Here is an 18841-nt window from a genome sequence, read left to right as displayed (position 1 = left end):
TTCAACAAGACCATTTGATTCTTCAAACTGTGTGGTTATAACAGTAATTATGCAGGAGTACACATTTTTCAAAGTGATTACTCCACCTTTACAACTGAGATTAGTAATGGGAGTTCAAATAAACTAAATCTTCACTTCATTTTCAAAGTTTTAAAATTTTAGCCTTATGCTCAGCTGGTATGGCTCAATGGTTGAGCATCGAACATGAACATGGAGGTCACAGTTCGATTCCTGGTCAGGGCACCTGCCCGGGTTGGGGGCTTGATCCCCAGTGGGGGGCATGCAGGAGGCAGCCAATCATTCTCTCATCATTGATGTTTCTATCTCTCTCTCCCTCTTCCTTCCTCTTTCTGGAATCAATAAAAACATATTAAAAACAAGCAAAACTTTAGCCTTATATATTATTCTCAATGTGAGGTTTATAACATCCTTAGGAAGGACTATGAAGGCTGTGAATATGGAAGTTTTTGTACCTTGAATACTTAACTTCTCCTTCTGACACATAAAATTTCTAATTTAATGTTAACTGATTTAAAGTGGAGAAGCATGAGCAGCTGTCTCCTCTCTAAAGGTCACCAAGTGATATTCTTAGACATAAATCACCTGCAAGGTGAAGCTTGCAGGGGAGATGACTTTGTGAAAGAAATTGCATTGGGCCTCAGAGGCATTGGCATATGATGGACAGAGATTCTGTAAACTCACCACCTCCTTTTAGCTCTGCAGAGCGAAGCTTCTGTGGGAATTTGCATGGATGTGAATTATTTTTGATAACAAATAAAATTGGGGTCTAGCAGGGATCAGAGGACCTGGATTTTAGTCTTAACTCTGCTACTTAAAACCTGAACAATTAATAACTCTAGAGCCTCATTTTCTCATCTTAAAAAAGAAATAGGTTGCATTGGAAAACATCAAATATTTCTTCTAGTTTGAATTTTGAAAACCGTTGAAATATACCTTTTATTAATATTCTATGAATTCTATTAACTTTTTTAATGGAAAAAAAAAGGCCAGAGGATATCATTGTAGCACTGGTAAACTTGACTGAGGGAAGGACTTTTTATTTTTTTAATTTAATATTTGAACAAGTTCTTTTTATCATGTAATCATGATAATTGCCAGTTTGGGGGCATGTCTGCAAACTAACTAGGTAATGAATCTGGTTCCTGTTAACACCATCTGCACCTCTGGCTAATCCATTAGCCAATGATGTATAGTAAAGCTTTCATTTCCTTTGGTTCAAAATATCAAGTTATCCTTGCCTTTGATCCTCTCTTTTGAGCTTGATAATTCGTCTTTAGATGCAGCTAGAGACATATTGGGTTGGTTAGAGTGGAGGCTGGGTGTGCTTCAGGGGAAGCCAACTTAACAAGTTTTTTTGGTTAATTTGCCACAGAGGCACTTTATCCTTCACAGCAACAGTACAGGACACTGTGAATTTGGGGACAAAATTTTGTATTTTGTGGGTTTTTTTGTACCTTTTCTTTGAGGTTTCAGTTTTGAGACAGCAATTAGCAAAAATCTTTGATGTACATATGCAGCACATATTAATTCTCTATGTTAAAGAAGGCGTTCAAAGGAGACTAAGGAGTTGGAAAAAATAAAATATGGACTTTTATTTGACAAATGTTTCCTTCTAGTTATAAGCTTGGAAGTTAGATCTGGTTATTTTTCAAAGACATTGCTACAAATTTTCGTACTATGCCCCATTTTTGTGCCAATTACTGTAATGCATATTGTGCAAGTTAATTTGGATTATTCCCTTTTTAAGAGAGGGAGACTTCCCTCTTAAGGCAGTGCTTAATGTGTGATTGCAAGACAGTGAATTGTTAGTTCAAAGATGCTAATGTTTAGAAAATGACTATCTAATATAAATGAAATGTTATTTTGTCTTGAATGGGAAAACTTCTTCCAATCCTCTTCTCCTCTCCCTCTTCTTCCAGCGCTCTCTATAACCCTTCCTTCCTTCTTTCCTTCTTTAAAAAATTAAAATGAACATTCATGGAGTATCTGCCATCTATCTACCATGCTTATCCTTCAGGAGACCTCCTTTAGAGTAGACCTAATTTTACTGCTAGACGCCCACTACAACTTTTATCAAAATTATTAATGCATTTTAAGTAGACCTTAATATATGTTTATTTAAATGTAATATAAATACCCTCTCTGTTTTCAACCAGTTTGCCACAATTCTTAGAAATGTGTATAGGGGAAAAAGTTAAAGAGTAATCAAATATCAATGAAAACCATTGGTCTTAGTTTTTACATCTGCAAAATTAAAAGAATTGACAGAGATAATTTTATAAAACTCCGTGCAGCACCACTCAGCTCTAGGATCTGGATTTTTAACTGATTTGCTAGCATAGTTGGGGGATTGGTAATCACACTTCTACCAATGATCATCTTTCATGTTAATCAAAACACACACATCTCCATGGCATTCATTTTGGAATTAGCAAGTGAATCTGGAAAACCAGAATGACAAAGAATAATGCTGGAGTGCAAAACTTTGGGGTCCACATGCTCACCTGAAATAATTAGTTATGAGGCATGCCATGTCATTAGTTAAAATAGTAAAATTTTAGGAAAATTTACTTATAAATTTCAGTGCATTCAAGATTATCTCTGCGATACTCACTTGCACACTGACATTTCCTCACTCGAAGGAAGAGGGAAGGACTTGCAGCTACGGCCACTATGCAAAAGGATTGTTTTGAGCCTTAAATGAACTGCTTGATATGAAATACGTGGAATGTAGAAAATATTAAGTAAATGTTAGTTAGTAGTATTACCATACCACATCCAACCAGCATCACTACCTACAACAACACACAAACTTATTATTAGCTTTACTGCCAATTAGATGTGTCAAGGTAGAAACAAAAAACAAGTTTGAAAACCTTTCGCCAGACATACAGTCTAACTAACCTATGTTCTTAGGCTAGGTTTTGCAAATGTGGTCCCACCTGTCCTTTCCTTCCCAAGTCAGTCTTGGCCGCTCTATCTAAGCACCCCTTCCATTAGCCTGATAAATATCTTTGAAATCTATCTTGATATAACATTTCAGACCAGCCACAGTCAGACTGCCTTGGCTAGGTGGCTCAGTTGGCTGGAATATCATCCTGTACAGAAAAAGGTTGCGAGTTTGATTTCCAGTCAGGGTTGTGGATTCAGTCAGGACATGCATGGAGGCAGCCAGTCAATGTTTCTCACATTGATGTTTCTCTCTTCCTCCCTGCCCCACCCCCTTTCTCCTTTCTTCCCTCCCTTCCTTTCTCTCTAAAAAAAATATTAATGAAAGCATATCCTTAGGTGAGAATTTTAAAAGAAAATTGCTTCAAGTTTGAATGAGAGATGATATTTATCTGTCAGCTTAGACTTAGACTTAGATTTAGTAGACATCAACTTGACCTTTTAATTGGAATATAAGTAAAGGAATCTTTTTTATTTTTTTATTTTAGAGTACTTTCTAAAACAATGTCATCTCTTCTGAGTACAAGAATGAAAACATTAAGAGTTCATCAGAAAATAATAGTGGCCCAGTCTCTCTAAAGTATGTGGTTTGAACAAATAATGCACCTCATGTATTGAATAAACCTTGCAGAACATGGAAACGTTCCTCCTATCAAACATCTGGTGTATATTGAACTACTAATCCAAACACAGCAAAAGAATAATCTCTTTCTCAGGTTGATAGAGTACAACAGTCAATGGGAAGCTGCTTTCCATTCAGACACCCGATATGAGAAGATCCCACTAGAAATGAGTATTTCTTGGGTACAGTGGGTAGGTTGTTTATTTTGTGCCCAGTTCATATTGCACCTAAAAAGTGATAACATAAAGCACTTAACTATACACAAATCAGGTAGTAGCTATAGTTATCTGGTAGGCATGAGGCAAAGTGGCAAACTTTCTTTAAAGAGCCAAGCCAAGCTTACCTAAGTTGAAATTCATCTATAATAATCCATAATAATAAAATCATAATATGCTAATTAGACTGGACAACTGAACGACCTTCCAGATGTCATTCTGGTTGTCCTTCTCTAGACAAAGCCAGAGGCAGAGGTGGTTAAGGGCGATGAGGCAGGCAGGCAGGCCAGGGGTTAGGAGCCAGCAGTCCTGGATTGTGAGAGGGATGTCTGACTGCCGGTTTAGGCCTGATCCCTGAAGAGAGGGTGCAGGCTGGGCTGAGGAATCCCCCCTCCTGTGCATGAATTTCATGCACTAGGTCTCTAGTTGTTTCATATTTTACTGAAGGTCAGTGTGTAGCATTTGCTCAGAAATGCACATAACTACTGAATTAGAAAATCAGTACCTTCCTTTCCTTTGTGATGTATGTAAAAAGACTTTGGGGAGCATAATGGAAAGTTTCTGTTGAATAACTGGGTTTGGCAGAGAAATACAATAAAGGAGGATGGACTAATGCCACTCTAGTATGAACCCACTGGTAATTCAATGAAGACACCACTGAGATATTTTATAGAAAAACCAAAGACACTATTTTTCATCACATTTTTAAAAATTCTGTAAATATGCCTGCATACATAATTTTACACATGTATATAAATGGAATCTTCCTCATCCAGCCATCACCACACTCCCATCTTTTCTTACCAAGGTCCTTCATGTTTACTTTCCAATGCTAGGAAGTATGTTTTTGACTTTTGAAGTACGACACTTTTTTGACACTCCTCTCTCCTTTTTCTTTTCACCTTCTCCCCAGTGAACAATGTCCTATGTTAACAAGCTAGAGCATATTTTCTATATTCACACACATATATGAATAATTATACCTATCAGTACTCATACTATCCACAAATATAGGGATGTATGTCCCTTATCAAATAATGTATCATATCATGCCTACTTTTCTCCATCCTGCTGTTCTCATTAACAATACTTGGGTAAATCCCTCCAAGTAAACTAGCATAACCTTGATTCATTATTTTTGTTGGTTTCATAGTATTTGCCACTGTAATAATAAACATCTATGTATATGAAAATTTAATATCATTTTGCACATGAAAACTTAGTTTTTCTACCTTTACAGTATCACCATTGGTGACCTTATAAAGCTTTTTGGTACAGACAGAATGGAACATTACAAGTATAAACCACATAATGCCAGAAATGTGCTTTAATTTTGTTTGAAGAAAACTGTGATGCATGTTTATGAGGCCAGTTTTACTCAAGGATGCTAAGGCCTACATGCCTTGCAGTCTTCTGTGCGTTTGGGAATGGAGCCAGAATCGTGACAGCATTGAAGGTCAAGCATGAAGTAGAGAGTAGGAAGCCAAAAAGATTAGGATTCAAGGTCCTCACCCTAAAATACAGCTATTTAGAAACAACTGATGAGTGGGCATTTCCCGGTCTCTGCTTTGTCTTCCCTGAAAATATTGTGTCCCAGTGATGGTTAGATGAGTGCTGGATGAGGTAAGAGAAGAGAAGAAAGACTGAGCCTTTTCACAGCTTCAAAGAATTCTTTTCTGGTTTAGCTTGGGATGCCTGTGGTTGTAAGGGAGATAGTTAAAACCCTGCATGCATTTCCATCCCCATAATCTTACTTGTCCTTCAATTTTAAGACCAGGTTTTCTAAAATAGAAAATGGCAAATCCAAGGGGCTGAAATCTTGAATATTATTCTGAAATAAAAATGGAATAAAATTTATACATAAAACAGTTTAACACAGTTTCTAGCAGGCCAACACTCTATCCACTGAGCCAAACTGGCTAGGGCTACATGGAATCTCTTTGAAAATATAAACTTTATGCTCCCTTTGGGAGTAAATATTTTTTCTGTGTATACATTGATGTATAGGAGGCATTAACTAAATGTTTGCTTAATAAGAATATTGTATATGTAAAAAAGTGAATTATTATAGCTGTTATCATAAATACCTTGGTAGTTTCCATCTGGAATGGTTTTTCAATAGATTGATAGTTGTAGTATCTTAATAAATGAAATTTAACTTTCAGAATATTCTACAAATTAAACCTACCACATTTTGGATGTAACATGAAATAAAGCAAATTTCCTAATTAAAAGTTCACTAAAGATTCTGAGGATTTGTGAATTCATAATTATGTCAGATGATGGTATTGTGACAACTAAGATGGCACTTGAGAAATTATCAAATGTACCTTTCATCCTTCATTTTAACTTGGAGAATGATTTTAAGCGATCCCAAGGGATAGATATGTTAACATTTACGACATCACAAAAATCTTTATGATGCAGCCACACTAGAATGCAAAAAAGTAGAAATGTCATGACTTTTCAAAAGATGAATTTTATTTCAATTAATCTTTTTATTTTTGAAAATTCATTTGTTTTATTTTATAAATGAGGTAAAAATTTTAGCTATATACTGTCCAATGAATAAATGATTATAAGGTCTTAAGCTACTGAAAGAGTCTGAAGTCATTAGGTCCAACTATGGAGGCATCCTCACACTCTACAGTTATATATCCCATGCTAACTATTCATTCATACGTAGAAATATCAGACCTCTGGTGGCTGATTTTAATTCCTCCTAAAACCCTCCATTATTTCCTATGTAAGGAAACTGAGGCTCAGAAGGATGAATATCTTGTCCCAAAGTGTTTAGTGGCATGCTGTGTGTGTGTGTGTGTGTGTGTGTGTGTTTAATTCCTGGCCAAACTATAATTTCATGTTTCTCAGTAGCTCATCAAGATAATGATGTATGGAAACTACTTTTGAATTTTGGTGCTTGAAATGATTATTTGAAAAAAATAAGATGAATGGGATCAATCAGCAGGTTGAATTTAGTGTTGGACTTTTATAGTATTTAATGGTGACCTATAATAATAATCCCACTTGATTATATAAGCATAGATTTATAGAAACTTGGATATTCAAGTTTGAAGACATTTTAGTAAGAAGTTTTCATAATAGTTACAACATTTCCCAAGGCAAACAATTGGAAAAAAAAATTATCTCACTCAGGCTATTCAATAAAAATATAATGCAGGTCACAAAGGCAAGCCACATCAAGAACTTAAAAGTTGTTTTTTTTTTATAAAGAATTTTTTTTCTTTATTGATTAAGGTATTAAATATGGCCAGAACCTGTTTGGCTCAGTAGATAGAGTGTCGGCCTGTGGACTGAGGGGTCCCAGGTTTGATTCCAGTCAAGGGCATGAACCTGGGTTGCGGCCACATCCCCAGTGGGAGATGTGCAGGAGGCGGCTGATCGATGTTTCTCTCTCATCGATGTTTCTGGCTCTCTATCTCTCTCCCTTCCTCTCTGTGAAAAATCAATAAAATATATTTTTAAAAAAATATGTGTCCTTATCCCCTTATTGCCCCTCCCCCCCCCCAGCTCATGCCCTCACCCCCCTGGTGTCTGTATCCATTGGTTATGCTTATATGCATACATACAAGTCCTTTGGTTGATCACTCCCCCTTCCCCCCACCCTCCCTTGCCTTCCCTCTGAGATTTGATGGTCTGGTTGATGCTTCTCTGTCTCTGTTTTTGTTCATCAATTTATGTTGTTCATGCTATTCCACAAATGAATGAGATCATGTGATATTTATCTTTGTCTGACTGACTTATTTCACTGTGCATAATGCTCTCCAGTTCCATCCATGCTGTTGCGAATGGTAGGAGTTCCTTCCTTTTTACAGCAGCATAGTATTCCATTGTATAGATGTAACACAGTTTTCTAATCCACTTATCTGATGGGCACTTAGGCTGTTTCCAAATCTTAGCTATGGTAAATTGTGCTGCTGTGAACATAGGGATGCATATATCCTTTCTGATTGGTGTTTCTGTTTTCTTGGGATATATTCCTAGAAGTGGAATTACTGGGTCAAATGGGAGTTTTGTTTTTAATTTTTGGAGGAAACTCCATACTGTTCTCCAAGTGGCTGCACCAGTCTGCATTCCCACCAGCAGTGTATGAGGGTTCCTTTTTTTTTTCACATCCTTGCCAGCACTTGTCCTTTGTTGATTTGTTGATGATAGCCATTCTAATATGGGTGAGATGGTATCTCACTGTCGTTTTGATTTGAATCTCTCAGGTGATTAGTGACTTTGAGCATGTTTTCATATGTCTCTGGGCCTTCTGCATGTCCTCTTTTGAAAAGTGTCTATTTAGGTCCTTTGCCTATTTTGCTATTGGATTGTTTATCTTCCTTTTGTTAAATTGTATAAGTTCCCTGTAAATGTTGGAGATTAAACCCTATTGGAGGTAACAGTGGCAAATACGTTTTCCCATGCAGTAGGCTTTCTTGTTTTGTTGATGGTTTCTTTTGCTGTGCAGAAGAATTTTATTTTGATGTAGTCCCATTTGTTTATTTTCTCCTTAGTTTCCATTGTCCTAGGAGCTGTATTGGTGAAGAAATTGCTATGACATATTTCTGAGATTTTGCTATGGATTCCTCTAGGATTTTTATGGTTTCCCATCTTATGTTTAAGTCCTTTATCCATTTTGAGTTTATTTTTGTGTATATATTTGGTGTAAGTTGCTGGTCTAGTTTCATTTTTCTGCACGTATCTGTCCAATTTTCCCAACACCATTTACTGAAGAGACTGTCTTGACTCCATTGTATGCTCTTGCCTCCTTTGTTAAATATTAATTGAGCATAGTGGTTTGGGTCAATTTCTGGGTTCTCTATTCTATTCCATTGGCCTATATGTCTGTTCTTGTGCCAGTACCAGGCAGCTTTGAGGACAGTGGCTTTGTAATATAGCTTGATGTCTGGTATTGTGATCCCTCAACTTTGTTCTTCTTTCTCAGGATTGCTGTGGCTAATCGGGGTCTTTTTTTTTTATTCCAGATGAATTTTTAGAGAGTTTGTTCTAGGTCTGTGAAATATGCCATTGGTATTTTAATGGTGAGTGCATTTGATCCTGGAGACTAATTTAAAAGAATCAAATAAACAGGCAAAATCAACTTTACTATTCTATTTTATTTAATCCAGTGCTTCTAAAAATTTAAAATTTTAACATCTAATGATTATAAAAATCATTGAGATATTTTACATTTCTTCTTTGTTCCATCTTCAAAATCTATGTGTATCTTACATGCAAAGCACTTCAACTAGCCACATTTCAAATTTTCAGTAGCCACGTGTGGCTGGTGGTTATCATATAGGACAATACAGGTTTAATGGTCTGTCCTGCCTCTATCAGTGAGAGAAAGGAGGAGTTAAAGAGAGGAGGTGATAGCTATCTTACTCAGGAGACATGTTTAGGATAGGGTGCTGTTTTAAGTATTAAAACATAAGACAAAATGAGGGTATTGGGACCTAGAGGTGTTGAGCACCTTCCCTAAGAGCTGGAAACAGAGCTCAGCTCCTCTTGGTCTTTCAGTCCTTTTCCCTCTGTACTGTGTGTCTTCTCTGGGAAAAAGAAATCAGTAAACAATGTCAGAAAATTAACCTGGTCCATCACAGATTCATAGAGCAGAGTTCTCTTTACCTTACAGGGAAATCCTTGGTTATTGGATGGAAAACTTTCAATAGGTTTGTTTACTCAGGTGACCCCTCATAATAGATGTTATATGAAAAACGACACTTTGGTGACATTGATGTAATAACATTGCATCTCATGATTTTATTGAAAAAAAAATTTTCCCCTAAGAGACACATGTGAATTGCTTTAAATGGATGTACAGTTTTATATTATATGTATCACAATTTCTACATGTAAAATTCAAGTTTAAGTAAAATTCTACTATTTCTATTTACTATTATATAGTACTAGAGGCCCAGTGCACAAATTCATGCATGGGTGGGATCCCTCTGGATGGCCTGCAGTAATCTGGCCAAAACCCTCAGTCCAACAACGCCGGCATCTCCTACCTCCTGCTCCCACTCATTCCAGCCCCACTGAGCCTGCTGCAGGCTTGTGCCCAATCAGTCCAATTGGGAGAAGCTGGAGCAGCTGCAGCAGCGGAGGGGAGTGGCCTGCAGGATCGGGCGAAACCGGCTCTCGGACATCCTCTGAGGGGTCCTGAATTGTGAGAGGGTGCAGGCCAAGCCGAGGGACTCCACCAGTGCACGATCAGGGATCAGGGCTGGGGAGGGACCACAGGAGGGCTCCAGGGTGTGTCTGGCCTCATCTCGCCCAGTACTGATCAGGGCAATCAGGGCCGGCCAGGGAGGGACTTGGAGGTTGGCCAGCTGGAGAGGGACTGCAGGAGGGTTCCTGGGTGTGTCTGGCCCATCTTGCTCAGTCCAGATCAACTGGACTCCAGCAGCAAGCTAACCTACCGGCCAGAGCGTCTGCTCCCTGGTAATCAGTGCATATCATAGCAAGGAGTTGAGCAGCCTTAGCATATTATGCTTTGATTGGTTGAACAGTTGACCGGTCACCAGATGACCAGACACTTAGCATATTAGGCTTTTATTATATAGGATGCCCTTAATACATTCTGTAAGTATATAATGGTAGATGTTTTGCAAATTGTGCTCTGCAAAGGTAACACCATTTTTAAAAAATGAATTCATTTCACATTAATGTTCATTAATTTAATATAAATTTCACCCTCATGGTATACCCAACAACCTGTTAGATGTTGGGACTAAAATTGAGGATCAGGTGGCAGGGTTTCTGCCTCATGGAGCTAGCATCTTATTTGAGAACACAGATGATAAATATATAGTTATAAATTGTGTTAAGTGTTATAAAGAGGGGAAAAAAGCCAGCGTACTGGAATAAAGAATTAGGAGATGGGGTTGCAGATTTAAGGTTCAGATGATAAAAGGAAACAGCAGGTGCGAAGGCCATGGGTTGGAAAAGAGGTTGGGGTGTTTGTTATGGACACAGAAAGGAAATAACTGTGACTGATGCAGAGCACTTCAGCGACAGGGGCCGAAGCCTCTGGAGCTGGGACCAGATCATCTAGGCTCTTGTTAAGCACATTAAGGATATTTGTTTTTCCTATTATGTAACAGGAAAATGTATTGAAGAGTTTTAAGGGAAGTGATATGACCCAATATATGTTAAAAATTTTACTGTGGCTACTACGTGGAGAATGGGTTTCAGAAAAGCAAGAAATAGGAAGACCACTGTGTAACTGGGTGAGGAGAGAGGAGATGGGGCCTGTATCTATCACAGGGAGAGATCTAGAAGGCACAGCACATTCAAAGGTGACATAGAATAATCTTTGCATTGAAGTGTCTTAGAGAAAGCACTTATCTTTCTTGGGAAGGCAAAACCCCATGTGTGAAGCATACTAATAGTTCAGGCATTTCTGTGCTGAGCTACTCACTTGAAGAACTTGCATTGTTTCTCCTTGGTAATGTGATGTCAATCAACATGCTTTTCATGGAAGGCGCACATCATATACTATCCTTATTCAACTGTTAGCAACTCCCACAAAAACATTTTTTTTAACATTCCTGGGGCAATGTATTCCAATTATGCAAGGCTTGAAAAGTCTTTTTGGTTTTGCCTTCTGGTGATCATTTATAAAAGGATTTAAGAGATGGATGCTCAAATCAGCCTTTCTTCCTCAGCAAGATTGTTGGTAAGTGGTGAAAAAGATTTGAATATGCTGTTAGGGTGGCTTTTATAGCACAAAAGAATGTATTTATTTTACCCAAACAGTGCAGCCATATTACGACATGGTGAGCATATTTTATTCATTTTAATTAATTCTTCTCAACATTCTATAAGAGCCCCTTTTGTGTCTATCCTTTATGCCATTCATTAGAGTCAATATTTTTCAATTTATTATTTTGTTTTCTATTTCTTAACTAAAACGTAAATTCTGTGAAAGCAAAATTGTATTCTGTTATATTCTGTTTAAGGTTGTATCCCTAGGAACTCACAGAGTTCTTGGCACATAATAGTTGCTCAAAAAATATTTGTTAGATAAATGGGTGACTAAAGGGACACTTGGAAACAAACTTTGATATTCCTCCTATGTCAAAACTCATTCACTATATAGCTAATCGCCCAGTGTTACGGGAAGCAACCTCTTCTATTTGACTTCCCCTTCAACCCGCTTTATGTTTAGCAGGGTTTGTCAGCTTCAGTGGTATTGGCATTAGAGGCTGGACAACTCTTTGCTGTGTGTGCATGGCAGGGTGTTCGGCAGCATCCCTGGCCACTACCCACCAGATGCCAGTAGCACTCCCTCCCCAGGTTGTGACAAACAAAAATGCCTCCATACCTTGCCAAGTGCCTGTAGTTGAGAACTCTTGAAGAATTATTTTCACGATATGCATATTAACAATGTTGAAAATACCTAGGTTCCGAGTCAGTTAATACTGAATTTTGTCATTTTCGGTGAAATTTTGGCATGATTCCTGGACCGTATGAAAAGAGTATGCTTAGTTTTGTAATAAACTGCAAAACTGTCTTCTAAAATGACTACCATTTTGCATTCCCACCAGCAGTGTATGAGAGCTCCACAGTGTAGCCAGCATTTGGTGTTGGCTATACTAAGAGGTGTGTAGTGGTATCTCACTGTTGCTTTAAGTTGCATTTCTCTGATAACATGATATGGAGCATCATTTCATAGGCTCATTTTCTCTCTGTATGTGTTTGGTGAGGTGTTTGTTAAGATCTTTGGCCCATTTTAAAATCAGATTACAGTTGAATTCAAGAATCCTTTGTATATTTTGGATAACTTGTTTATCAGTGTGTCTGTTGAAAGTATTTTCTCCCTGTTTGTGTCTTTTTACCTCATTTTCTTTACACTATCTTTCACAGAGCAGAAGTTTTTTAATATCAATGAAGTTCAGGTTATCAATTATTTCTTTCATGGATTGTGTCTTTGGTATTGTATCTATAAAAGGTATGATGATACCCAAGATCATCTAGGTTCCCTCCTATGTTTTCTTCTAGACATTTTATCATTTTTCATTTTACATTAGGGTCTGTGATCCATTTGGAGTTAATTTTTGTGAAGGGTGTAATGTCTGTGTCTAGTAACTTTTTTTTTTTTTTTGCATGTGGATGTCCAGTTGTTCCAGCACCATTTTTTGAAAAGACTATCCTTGCTCTACTGTAGCGGTTCTCAACCTGTGGGTCGCGGCCCCTTTGGCGGTCGAATGACCCTTTCACAGGGGTCGCCTAAGACCAGCCTGCATATCAGATATTTACATTATGATTTATAACAGTAGCAACAATACAGTTATGAGGTAGCAACGAGAATAATTTTATGGTTGGGTCACAACATGAGGAACTATATTTAAAGGGCCAGAAGGTTGAGCACCACTGCTCTATTGTGTTGTCTTTGCTCCCATGTCAAAGATCAGTTGTCTGTGTTCCTGGAGGTCTATTTATGCACTCTCCATTTTGTTCCATTGATTTCTTTTGCCAATATCACACTTGATTATCATAGCCCTATAGTCAGTCTTGAAGTCAGGTAGTCTCCATCTTCTGACTTTGTTCTCTTTTAATATCGCGCTGTGCTGGCAATTCTGGGTCATTGTTCTCTCATATAAACTTGATTTGTAGATATCCACAAACGAATTGCTGGGATTTTGATTGGGATTGTATTGAATCTATAAATTGTGTTGGGGAGCATGGCTTTTCTAAGTAAGGATAAGGGAAGATAGCCAGAATCTTTTTGTGTAATAGGGCTTTTAGTGAGATGTTTACATTACTATTTCCAGATAAAATTCTGCATTAAACATGAAAAAGGAAGCATTTGAAGGGGAAAATATGTCATATCTCACATAATTTCCAAGGCAAAATGTGATCATCAAAGCAAATGACCAATAGACAGCTTATGAGGCTCGCTTTTTCTAAAGAAACACAAAAGTTTAAGGAAACATTTGAGTGGTATTGGAGAGAAAGTGATTTCAAAGCTTACAGCATTATTAATCATTCTTCCACCAACTATTTTGTTTTACAAGTTTTACTAGTAAAGGAAGAAATCATAATTCTATTTTGTAAGAATATCCGGCTGCTTTCAAACACAGAGTTAAGTTATACAAATATGTTTCTGGCGTTCAATAGACTAATTTTCATACAAAAATCTAATAGTGTTGCTACCACATCCTCCCTCCTCACCACAATACCATTTTTTTAACTCATGTAGTTCACATATTAGTCTATATTAAAATTATTTTACAATATGATTTTAAATTAAGGTATTATAAGTGAAAGCAAATGGCACAAAAATGCACTAATAAATCCAAAATTATATAATTGATTGTCTTACACTAAATCCTCAGTGGTATTTTTAATTCAGCTGCTTTGGGGAATCACAGAGTGGCCTCTCTTTTGTTGCCATAGAAAGTTCTGAATATCTTTCTCTTGATGTTCCTTGATAAAAAGGATTTCCCTTATATGTCCCAAATATTAGATTTTAGAGAGAAATCTTTCAGTAAGTATTTTGTCTTTAAATTGAGAAAAGTGTCTTTGATGAATCATTGTCACCTCATTGCATCAAGCTGTCCTGTTTAAGTGTCTACTATGTTAGGGATTATTTTCTATTTCAAGCTCATAAAAATCCACTTTCAGCCACATTTACGGGCAAGATGCTGCTTTTCTAAATGCACCAGCCCATTTATTTAGTTACACTTCATAGTACTATGAGGAAGTAAACTGCTTAATCGTTGTAAGCGAACTAAAATTTCCATTTTCAGAAGAAACTAAAGTTAAATTTTTACTTAATTAACATGGCCTTTTGTCCTGTATTAACTTGGAAGATAAGACAATGCACATTATAAATTGTCTTTGATAATATCATTTATTTGAAGTGCTGAAAATGTAAGAACATATTGGAGGTAGTCGACTACCTTCAAAATGCATCTGTGTAGGTACTGTTCTTCTGTTTTGCAAATTCAGGTAGTTAGTTAGGTTATTAGGGATGATGGGCTATTCTCTCGGAATCAATTGGGTATCCATATAATTTTTTTCTTCAAAGTTGAAGCTTCCATTAGGAAACATTATTATTTTTAAGTTGAAACCTGGTAATACACTGAGCAAATGGAGACTCATTCACCTTTCCTAGTGTTTTTAGGACTGCTAAAAAGATGGTACGCATCTTTGCAAATCCTGGTAAGGCAGTTCAGTAACTATTCCATCTATTTGGCAGAATGAAGTCTGTAGAACTACTTGTTGTCTTAGACTACTAAAGCAGATGATGACAAAATTGGATTGGAAATTGAAACTTCCTGTTTTCCAGTAACAGGCTTAGATGACTCATTAAGCTTGAATGAGATTCTTTGAACTGGGGTGACTACAATGCTGTTCTCCTCTGCATGTCCACGTGAAAAGCGCCTCCATGACCTGTTGCTTATCCTGCCTGGTTTAAGGATCACCAGCTACCCAATGCTTACAAGAAAAAAATGGTCATATCTTTTGAAAAAAAATATAAATGAGGCAAATCGCTAAAGAATTACCCATGGTCACTAAATCTATGAAAAATCCATTTATCAAAATTAAATAAGCTTCAAATGATATGATTGGAATTAATCTTCATAGTCAGTAATCGGGGACTTGGAAAGCTAAGTTATTTTGTATGCTGGAACACTAAGCAGCCATTAAAATGTTCTTATAGATGAGCAACTAATAGAAAGGAGAAAATGTTCATGATATTATTAGCTTAAAATATATAGATGCCATCCCACTTAACAACTGTTATTGTATTTAGATATATGACTATAGCTATTCATATATGCACACAAAGAACCAAAGCTGAATGTATTCATGCCAGTATTAACAGTATTTGTTTGTGTGTATTAGAATATGGATAATTTTTATTTTATTCTTTTTCATGACTAGATTTTTCATGTTTACTGAAACAAACACTTTTTTTGTCATAAAAAAAGATGAGAGATTATTTTTTGTCTATCAAGTTAGAAAATACATTTTAAATAATAAAATATTGGTAAAATCTCAGGGAACTATATTGTTAAAGAGAGTTTAAGGTAATATAATCTTCCCAGATAGATATAAGGTCCACAGTGCACCTCAAAAGTGTTTATACTTTCCAGCCAGCAATTTTAAAATAGGGGTTTTATTCTAAGAAAATAACCAGAGAATTTTACAAACATTTATTTATATTACAGTTTCATGGTTTGTTTATAAGAGTAAATAATTAGGAACAGTAAAATATCTACAAATATGGAATGATTAAATAAAATATATTGCATTTATACAAAAAGCTATATGCAGTCATTTAAACTCATGTTATAAGAGTACTCAATGAAATGAAAAATTGTAAAGATTCATTATTAAGTTTTTTAAAAGCTGGTGTGAAGCAGTATGTACCTGAAAATCTTAATGCATTATATACATGTATATGGCAGAAATGAAAATATATACTGAAGGATGTCATGTTTTCTTAAACAGAGGATTTGCATGCAGGGGATTTAGACTTTCTCACACATGTTTTTCTGTGCATTTCTGAATTTCTACAAAAAGCATGCATTAAGTTCAACAACAACAAAAGTACATTTCACCCTGAAAAAATTACTAGGGAGAACCAGGTTGGGTATGTGCAGTCACCAGAGTGTTTATGGCCATTGCAATGCTTTCCTTTAAGAATTTTAGAGTATTTTCAGTAGCTGACCTCCTTTTCTTATTCACCTTGGACTTCCTTACAAACCATTCTTCCCTTGAAGTTCTTTCAAAGACTTTCAGGCAAGTGGAAAATCATAACATTTATATGGTGAGTAGCGTTCTCAGTTATTCAGATTCAGAGGCAACATTATTTATTGAGTACTTACTACATGTTAAACACTTCATAAAATATCTTCACCCTTTGGAGCATCAGGCCTCAAAGGGGCATTTAAGATTTCTATAGAAAGAGCATAAGATATAGATTTCTAAGACAAAAGTCTGAGTCTAGAGTTTTCCACCAATTAGCTTTATAACTTGAGCAAGTCACAGTCTTCTGAGTCCTTATATTCATTCATTTATTCATTCAACAGACATTGACTAAATTTGACAGGAACTGTTCTAAAATTCAAGGATAAGCCAGCAAACAAAACAAAGTCACTCTTCTCATTCTATTAGAGTGAAACCAACAACATATAAATACATAAATACATAATAAGCCAGATGGAGTGAAACACTTTGATGAAAACTTAACCTACCAAGGAAATAGGAGTGGCTGGAAGGCAAGGTGGAAGATGGTTGCTGTTTTATAAAGAGTTGCCAAAGAAAGACCAATGTGGTGACAGTTGAGTAAGTCTTGAAGGAAATGAGGTACCATAATAGGAAATGCCTTACTTCCTTCACTGGGCTGTTAGAACTTTGTGATAGGGTTTTGCAAATGTAGAATGGTATCTTCTCTGTAGTTCTGTGAAGCTCTTTTTGCGTTTTCTAAGACAGGGCCTGAATTTAGCTCCCTCTACCTAAGAGCATTCTCTCTTCGGAGATGGAGAAGACATAGTAAATAAATGGAATGAGAATAATAGAACTTCTCTCAGAGCCAGAATGGTCAGGCCATTTCCATTCTGCCTAAGTGAACCTAATGAAATACATAGGATAACCTCCCTCTAGGCAGCTGTGCCCTTGGCATCACTGTCCCTTTAGGTTCGTTTTATTTTAACCATAAAGATCTTCCAAAAAAAAGTAAGAATTGGCCCCAAACAAAAATCCACAAAACCTAAAAGTTCATTGGTATCAGGTCATCAAATATCACTGAAAAAGGTCAACCATCAATTGCCTCTGTACCCCTTCCCTAATATCTTTAGTAAATTCAGTTCATTTTAGTCTCGCCCAGATAGTTCTCTGTGGATTTGTCTCTCTTCAGCCACCCTGATATGAATATTCAATCATAGGAAAGTAAAAGGAAAGTTTCTGAAAACAGTCACATATTAATTTTGATACTTCCTCATTCAGCCCAGGTGTTGGAGCCCTGGCCACACTTGCCAAGTTTCTCAGGGTTTCATTCTTGGGCCATGTGATTTCCCTCAGGTGTTGATGGGGCTCAAGTGAGACGGAATATGAGAGCAGGAGGCCCGGTGCTGGCTGCAGACCAGCTCCAAGCTCCGGGCTTGGTGTTTATGCAGGTGTGCCTCCTCTTCCTGTCTGTGGATCTTCAGTTATATAAAAAGGAAGCTATAAAATGTGTCAGGAGTAAGAGAAATCCAAGAATGAAATGAAAATTTCTGAACTATTTAAAGATGTCATCTATCTAAGACCTTTTTTTTTCCTTAACAGATTGTATTACATGTTTATAATGAACTAGAGGCCCAGTGCATTAAATTCGTGCATGGATAGGGTCCCTAGGCCTGGCCTGCGATCAGGGTTGATCTGCGGAGCAATGGGTGGGACAATCGGAAGGCTCTCGCTGGCACCCGCCTTGGCTGGTCTGGGCCAGTGGGCTGGGGGCCACTCCTGCATTGAGCATCTGCCCCCTGGTGGTCAGTGTGCATCATAGTGACCAATTGTTCTGTAGTTCAGTTGATTTGCATATTAGGCTTTTATTATATAGGATAAGTAGAAAAGGTCTGTTCTAGTGTTTGCTCAAAAAATATGACTTGATTTTAAATAGGAAGGAAGGAAGGGAAGATGAAGGAAAGGAGACACAAAGAAAGGAGAGAGGGTAGAGGGCTGTTTTAATATGTAGCACTTAAGAAAATAAATATGTTAATATGGAACTTTTAAAGAATGCTAATAACTTAATGCCCCCCTATTCTTGTGAATAGAGGCAACAGAGTTAAGTGCTACAGTCAGGAAAAGTAGCCAAACAGTTTATAATATGTTGACCACTCTCCTTTATCCTCTGCACTGATGTCACATATATAGTGAGACCTTTTGCATTTATTTTTTACATATAAACATGTACCCAGTAGTATGCACCTCTGTAACCACATGCTTAATATAATACCTGGCTGACAGTACTCAATATTTTTGAGATTAATGTATTATTGTAATCAAACTTATGGGTTTTCTTTAGAAA

At 36.9% G+C, this 18841-nt stretch overlaps 1 protein-coding gene across 3 annotated transcripts in view; it reads left to right on the top strand.

The window, feature by feature from the left end:
* The window catches only part of ARHGAP24 (Rho GTPase activating protein 24), a 542367-nt gene that overhangs the window by 161841 nt on the left and 361685 nt on the right, over positions 1 to 18841 (top strand). The gene's annotated exons all lie outside the window — the stretch shown is intronic.

The sequence above is a fragment of the Myotis daubentonii genome, chromosome 1 (genome assembly GCF_963259705.1).
Source record: "Myotis daubentonii chromosome 1, mMyoDau2.1, whole genome shotgun sequence".
Classification (NCBI taxonomy): domain Eukaryota; kingdom Metazoa; phylum Chordata; class Mammalia; order Chiroptera; family Vespertilionidae; genus Myotis; species Myotis daubentonii.
The sequence above is the reverse complement of the archived record's forward strand: the minus strand, read 5'-3'. Positions and strand labels throughout refer to the sequence as shown.